General features: G+C 43.7%; 1 pseudogene; it reads left to right on the top strand.

Moving 5' to 3' along the window:
- The first annotated feature begins 294 nt into the window (after positions 1-294).
- Positions 295-6,411, top strand: LOC122479762 (annotated as a pseudogene).
- The last annotated feature ends 1,892 nt before the right edge of the window (positions 6,412-8,303 follow it).

Raw genomic sequence — 8,303 nt, 5'->3', positions numbered from 1 at the left:
ATATGGGGAACAAACTAAGGGTTGTGGGAGGGGTTGTGGGGGGGGGATGGGCTAAATGGGGAAGGGGCACTAAGGAATCTACTCCTGAAATCATTGTTGCACTATATGCTAATTTGGATGTAAATTTAAAAAAATTAAAAATAAAACAATTTAATTAAAAAAAAAAAAAAAGAGGAGCTTTGGAGCTATTATTTTTAGCTCACAAAGATTCTAATCCTAGGTAGTACTGACTTGTATGAGCCCGATTCAGGGAAGTGATCGCTAGCAGCACTGGGCAGACTCCACGTCTTGGGCATGAATGTGTTGGGGGAGCTTGTCACAGCCCATCAGCCCATCGCCTCTGACAATGGCAACGATCACCAAGGTTCAGAAAAGAGGTGGCACCATGACGTCAGTGTTCCACGGTGGAATCTCGAAGCTAGTTACTTCTCTCCCCAGCTCAGGCTCAACGCCAAGTAAGTTGCCAGGGCCTAGCATAGGGAAGTGAATGTTTGTGGAGTAAATAAATGGATGAATGCCAATTAGCATAGAGTCAACAGAAATTCTGGGGCTGGAGCCAGTGATCCCTGCTTGATAACCATGCTGCCAGGAGGTAGGCTGTGACCCCTGACTACGGCAGACGGGGAAAAACATCATGAAAATGGATCCTGAATTCCCAGCAGGGCAGAAGGGTGAGATCCTCCTGATTAAAAGAAGATGAGAGGACCAAATCACTTAGTGGCATCTGTGCACAGCTCTGATCAGGTACAGGCTGTCCTGACTGTAGGACCAGAAGAAGCCAGTGGTACTTCTCTATTCCACCTTCTCTTCCCAGCGAGACTCGTCCCCCCTTCCACTCCCATCTAGAGATTAAGTGAGCCAAGGGAGACAACCAGGCTAGTGGTTCTCAGAGCCTCAAGAAATTACCATCCCACAGATTCAGATTTTATTGGTTCAGGGAGGCCAGGGGCATTGGGAGTTTTTAAAAGCCCCTTCCCTCCTCCCAGTTATTTTCAAGCGCAGCAGGGGTTGACAGCCACCATCCTGGTCAAACAACAAATCGTCCCTCATCTCCAGCATGCACAGGCTCCTTTGTGTGGATCGCTTGGGTGCACATGAACTGTCTCCTTTCCCTCCTTTGAGAAATCTGAAGGGTTGCCTTCTCAGTTATGCTATTCACTTCCAAATATTACACACGATTGCTTATCCAGAATGACTGAGGTCTGACTTATTTGCTATTAAGGATTGGTCTGCGGTTTGCATAGCATAACTTCAGAAGAACACTATGATTTTATAATGGTGTTTTCATGTAATTGTATACAGTCATAAATTATGCTTGAAACTAGGGGTCACTACCCCACCGTCATAACCTTTAGCCAATAATAAATCCCCAAAACTCAAAATGAATTTTTAAAAAGCCAAAAGGTGGAAACTCATAAGTTATCAGTGAGACTGCTGTAGCATCACTGCAGATTCAGCCATGACCCTAGTGACCCGGCCCATGGATCACACCTTCCTGGGATCCATCATCCCTCAATTACTTCAAAGGCATCGTTAGTTTAAAAAAAAAGAAAAAAGGCCTAACATTTAAAAAACCTTTTAATATTCTGTGGTTTGCAAGACTTTTGGGGATTTTGACTCTCAGAACTTCCCTTGTTTTTCCAGGCCAATTAAGGAGGTAGGGAGAAGGCTTTCTCCTGAGCAGTGATGAGAAGGGGCACTGATCAAGACGCTTCCAGACAGTTCTGTGGGATTCTACTTCTTCTGTCTTTATTTTCCTAGAGGAAAAAGTCCTCAATGTTCTAGTCCATTAAAAACTTCCCATGTGCACGATCTTCCCCAAATGTGTTCAAGAGAGAGAGGTCATTGGTAGGATTTCTCAATTAACATTTTCAAACAACACAACTAAATTCTAAAAATACTTCCCAAACAAGAAATGTGTGCTCCCATTAGAAATTTGAACCGAGCTATCCAGGAAGTTCTAGGTGAGTTCATTCAAAAGATACTAAGATAGAGAAAACATTCATTTCCTTTTGTAGGTAAGTGACACAATTGCATTCCTTGATATGATATTTTTAGGTCAGAGAGGTTTTAATTCAGAGAATGCAACATTTCTCAAGTATATTCCGTAAAAGCTGGCAATCCACCGCTGGTCTCTAGGCCCTGCCTGGCTTGGAGGTTCTGCATCCTTCTATGCTCCCCATTGGCACGATCAGTATAGGGACAAGACAGAATAAATGCACTAATGGCCCCAGCTGGAACATACAGTTGCATCCTACCGGTTAGTGGGTGAACATTACCCCTGTAGTTCAAATTTTAATGATGTAATTCTTCTTTGCTCCCCTTCATAGGAGTGTGGCAGAGACTGTCTAGCTGGCCATTAGACTCTTTCTTCTTCCTCTTGGACACAATGTAGATTTGTGGAGTTAACGTGGCTGTGTGATCCATTCCTGACAGTGAATTTTAGGCAGAAGGGGTAAGTGCCCCTTCCAGGCCTCACTTATTATAATCTGCTCATGTGTGATTCTCTATGCTTTTCCCTCTTATCGGTAACCTTAAAAATCACATTTGATGATTGCAGGGACACAAGTTGGAAGGTATCTGGGTCACTGAGTTACTACCTGCAGGAGCGCTGTCGGCCAATGAGGAATACTTGTTCTAAAATTGGGGTAAGAGAGAAATTCTCATGAGTGGAGTCACTATAAGGAGGGGGTGTATCTATTACAGCGACAAGAGTGATCCTGTTATTACATAGAATTCTTTTCTGGGATATTCTTGGTTTCTCCAAGTCCCTGAGGACTAGCATCCTGCACTGCCCTTACCACTTGTCTTCTCAACCTGGATCCCTTCCCTGATGCCCATCTGAAAGACCAGCCCTGACATCTCCCGTCTCCATGCTAAACTCCCATCTGGCCTGCTGAGGACCTCCTGTCTTTGGATTTCCTCATCACTGGACTGAGCTGCCCTGGAGGAGGTGGCAGCACAGCGCTTCTTTGCCTCCTTTTCAGACGTCCTGCCCCAGCTCACTACCTATAAACCTGAACTCTCCGGTCAGTGTGTCCCCTCACTCCCTTGATATGTTTCAGTCTTGGCTCTGCCCCTCCCAGACTGCTTCCTTTGACCACTGATAGACACCTCGTCCCCACACTCTAGGCCAGCGGTTCTCAAAGTGTGGCTCCTGGATCCACAGCATCAGCATCACCTTGGGGCTTGGTAGAAATTCAAATTCTCGGGCCCCAACCTCTCTCTGTGTTCACCAGTTATCGTGTCTAATCAACCCTTAATGGGTTGAGCAAGTGTTGGCTCTGTTTGGGCTATAATGATCCTGGACAACTATTGATCTTTTTACTGTCTCCATAGCTTTGCCTTTTCCACAATGATATAAAGTTGGAATTATACACTATGTAGCCTTTTCAGAATGCCTTCTTTCACTTAGTAATATGCATATAATATGCAGTTCTTTTTATGGGTAGTTCATTTTCTTTTAGCACTAAATAATATTCCATCATCTGGATGTACAACAGCTTATTTGTCCACTTACTTACTGAAGGATATCTCGGTTGCTTTTAAGTTTTAGCAATTATGGATAATGCTGCTATAAACATCTGTGTGCAGGTTTCTTGGCCTTGACAAGCGATTCTTAATCATTTTTCTGAGGCAACGTACATAACAGATGGCATTCGCAATGAGCTATGAGCAGGTGCACAAGATAGGCTCCCTGTAACAGGAAACCCAAAGTAACAAAGGCTTAATAGGGAGAATGTCTTTCTCTCCACCATGATCCAGATCTCTATACCTAGTTCTAGAGTTCAGGGCTGGAATAAAGCTCCACAGCCATCACTAACCCAGAGTCCACCTATCTTTATATTCTACCATCCTGGAGTGTGTTTTCTGTTCTAAAGTCATCTCAGGATGAGGTGGAGATCCAACCAGTGCATTCACGGTGTAGGCAACAGGAAGAAAGAATTCAAAGTAAGACCCGAGGGTTCCCTCCCAGTTAAGCCAGTTCCCTTTAAGTAACCTTTTCGCAAGTCCCAGACACAATTAACTTTCTCTGTCACTAGCCAGAACTTCGTCATGAGGACATACTTAGCTGGAAGAAAGCCTGGGCATCTTGCTACCCCAAGAAAGACAGAAGGAGAGATCAGACGAAAGCAGCTAGGTCTGTTTCAGCTAGGGCATACCTGGTTTGAATGCACTTTTCTTTACCGTGCCTTGTATATATGGTATTTTTTTATAAATTGAAAGTTTGTGCTTTGAGCCAGGCTCTCAGTACCATTTTTATGATAGCATTTGCTCACTCATGTCTCTTTATCACACATTTTGGTAATCCTGACAATATTTAAAACTTTTTCATTACTATGATACTTGCTATGGTGATCTGTGATGGTACTACCCTGTTTTGAGGTACCATGAGCCACGCCCATAAAAAAAAATCAATCAAGAAATGTTGTATGTGTTCTGATGGCTCAACCAACTGGCCATTTCCCCATCTCTCTCCCTCTCCCCAAGGCCTCCTAATTCTCTGAGACACAACAATATTGAAATTAAGCCAGGGAATAACCCTAGTGCCCTCTAAGTGTTCAAGAGAAAGGAAGGGTCACATTTCTCTCACTTTAAATCAAAAGCTAGAAATGATTAAGCTCATTGAGGAGGGCATGTCAAAAGCTGAAATAGGCTGAAAGCCAGGCCTCTTGCATGAAACAGTTAACCTGACTGTGAATGCAAAGGCAAAGTTCTTAAAGGAAATGAAAAGTGCTCCTCCAGTCAACACCCAAATAACCACCAGCCTTATTGCTGATACGGAGGAAGTTTTAGTGGTCCAGAGACAAGATCAAACCAGCCACAATATTCCCTTCATCCAAAGCCTAAACCCAGAGCAAAGCTCTCACTCTCCTCAATTTTATAATGGCTGACGGAGGTGAGGAAGCCCCAAAGAGTCTGAAGCTAAAAGAGTTTGATTCATGGCGTTGAAGGACAAGATCTGTCTCCGTAACATACAAGTGCAAGGTGAAGCAGCAAGTGCTGGAGCAGAGATGGCAGCCAGGTGTTCAGAAGATCTGGCTGAGATAATTCATGCGGGCGGCTACACTAAACAACAGATTTTTAGATTTTCAATTTCAACAGCTTTCCGTTGGAAGATGTCATCTAGGACTCTCATAGCGACAGAGGAGAAGTCCATGTCTGGATTTAAAGCTTCATGGGACAGGCTGACTCTCCTATTAGGGGCTAATGCAGCTGGTGACTTTAAGTTGAAGCCGATGCTCATTTAACCATTCTGGAAATCCTAGGGCTCTTTAAGAATTATGCTGAACTTCCTCTGCCTGCTCTCTATACATCGAACAACAATGCCTGGATGACAGCACATCTGTTTAAAGCATGGTTTACTGAATATTTTAAGCCCACTGTTGAGACCTGCTACTTAGACAAAAAGATTCCTTTCAAAACACCCCTGCTTGTTCACAATGCTCCTGTAGCCCAAGGATCAAGGAGTAATTTCAAATTTCAAGTCTCATTATTTTCTAAGGCTACAAGAGCCACACATAGAGATTCCTCTATGGATCTGATCAAACGCCACTGAAAATCTTCTGGAAGGGATTCACCATTCTAGACGCCATTAAGGACATCTGTGATTCTTGGGAAGAGGTGAAAATATCGGCATTAACAGAAGTTTGGAAGAAGCTGACTCCAGCCCTCATGGACAACTTTGAGAGGTTCAAGACTTCAGGGGAGGAAGTAACTGCAGATGTGGTGCCGAGAGCGAGATAACTAGAATGAGAAGTGAAGCCTGAAGATGTGATTGAATTGCTTCAATCTCATGATACAACTTCAATAGATGAGGAGCTGTTTCCTACAAATGAGCAAAGAAAATGCTTTCAGGAGATGGAATCTATTCCAGATGACGATGCTGTGAAGATTGTTGAAATGACAACAAAGGACTTAGAATATGACATAAACTCAGTTGATAAAGCAGGGACGGGATTTGAGAGGAGTGACTCCAATTTTGAAAGAATTTCTACCGTGTGTAAAATGGTATCAAACAACATCACATACTATAGAGAAAACATTCATGAAAGGAAGAATCCACTGATGTAGCAAACTTATTTTGTCTGATTTAACAAATTGCCACAGCCACCCCAGCCTTCAGCAACCACCACCCTAATCAGTCAGCAGCCACCAACATGGAGGCAAGACCCCCCACCATCAGCAAAAAGATTGCAAGTTGCTGAATGCTCACATGATGGTTAGCATTTTTTAGCAATCAAGTATTTTTTAAAGTATACACTGGTTTTTTTCGACATAATTCCACACACTTAAGAGACAACAGTGGAGTGTAAGCATAACTTTTACATGCACTGAGAAACCAAGAAAATCATTTGACTCTCTTTACTGCCATATTTGCTTTATTGCAGTGGTCTGGAACCAAACCCACAATATCTCCAAGGTATGCTTGTATATATATCTAATACTAACTCCTTCTCTTTCCCTTTCCCTCAGGTAAGTAGATGAACCTGAGAGGAAGAAGGCCAACCTTGAGTCTGCTGTAGTTGAGAGTTTAAAAATAAACCGTTTGCAAACTTGGGGGCTTTGTGCCATTTTGTGGATGTACTTCAAAACCCACTGGAATTTATCAAGGTGTTCCGACATGAAGACCGAGAACACATTAAGTCTATATAAAGTAGGCACCTGGGTCTATAAAAGAAAGAATGGGCTGGAATATATATAAAAAAAATAGTGACAGGATGGATTTTATAGCTAGACATGTATCTTTTATATGAAAAGAAATGATAATTACTTGGAGGCTTCTCCTAGGAATGTCAGCAATATGGTTGTGGTGGTTGTAATAGAGAATCTCTAGCTAAATACACTTGGTTTTGGAGGCTCTCCCATGTATGGAATGGCACCAAATGTGGAAGCTGATTACTTCAGTAACCCACACCAGACCAACCTCCTGGAATTGATGCCTTTGGGTCATCTCCCCCGCCCTTGAGTCTGGGCTGCCCTGTGACCACTTTAACCAGAAGGGAAACTGTGCCAGTGGCCTGACTAGTTTTAAGAAGGCCTGGACGTTTCTATTTTTGCTCCTTGAATATCCTGATCTGCCATGTGAGAATTCTGGCTACACTGCTGGAGAAACCACGTGGGGAGATTCAGAGAAGAGGCCACACGGAGAATGGAAAGCCCTGGGACTACATGAACAGGGACAGTGAGTCCAGGAGTCCCAGCCGCCAGCACAGTCCAGACCTTAGCTCCCTGCCAGCTGAATGCAGCTGCATGGTGATCACCTGTAAGCCCATATTTGAATAATTATGAGAAATAAAATGGTTGTTGGTTTAAGTCACTATGTTTTGGGTTGGTATGTAGCAATAAGTGACCAAAACACCATCACATCCCCAAACATATCTACGGGCTTGAGGTGGAACCCTGGCCGATGTGGCTGCCACAGCCTGTGCCCAATTGTCACGGCTGCCCAAACAGCCACAACTGGCCCTACTACCACAGCCAAGGGAGTCCGTGCCCTCTGGACTCTTGCAACCTCCCACCAGGACCATTCCATAACTCCACAGCCCTGAAATTCCCCCTCTTCCAGGTCCCTCCTCCTGACTCGGTCAGGCCAACTGGAAGCATTTCTGACAGGAGCACCCCTACCCTTCCTCCTCAGCCAGTTTCCCAAAAGGAATTCATGCCACCTCATCTTTGGAACCCCAGCAGACAAGCCAGTCCACTGCGTGTTTGTGCATGCATGCATCGGGGACTCTTAACTGCAAATGGATCAAGTCTTATTCTCGAACTGTGGCCAGAAAAATGAGTTCCTGGCATCTCCAGTTGGAATCTGGAACAGATTTTCCCATAAAAAGCAGTATTATAGGTGATTTTAGGTTCTGTGGTACTATCAGAACTACAGCTCAGCTCCATTGCTGGTTAAATCGATATTGAGGAGCTGCCCTGGGAACATAATTACCTTTTACGACACTGTCCTAATGAGAAACAAGATCCAAATGACGGCCTTAAGAATGAGTTTTTGGAAGCAACCTGATTTTAAGTTGGAAACTTTCATTCTACATTGAGCACCAATGATATAGTAGATGCTGTGGAGTAAGTAGGAGGAAAAAATAATATTGTGACCGCTTTCCAAGAAGTTGTAGTTTGTTTCGGAGATTTAACACATGAGAAACAACCAGCAAAGCCCTCTAAAAGCCATCCCAAACTTAGTGAGACGGACCAGTAAGTAAGTGCCTCTCAAGGTTGCAAAATTAAGCCCGCAAGTTTTCTTTTCTTTCCTGTTGGTTGTTTACATCGGCTTCCAGACACCTGTCTCCAGA

The sequence above is a fragment of the Prionailurus bengalensis genome, chromosome A1 (genome assembly GCF_016509475.1).
Source record: "Prionailurus bengalensis isolate Pbe53 chromosome A1, Fcat_Pben_1.1_paternal_pri, whole genome shotgun sequence".
Taxonomy (NCBI): domain Eukaryota; kingdom Metazoa; phylum Chordata; class Mammalia; order Carnivora; family Felidae; genus Prionailurus; species Prionailurus bengalensis.
This window is presented reverse-complemented; position numbering and strand designations above follow the sequence as displayed.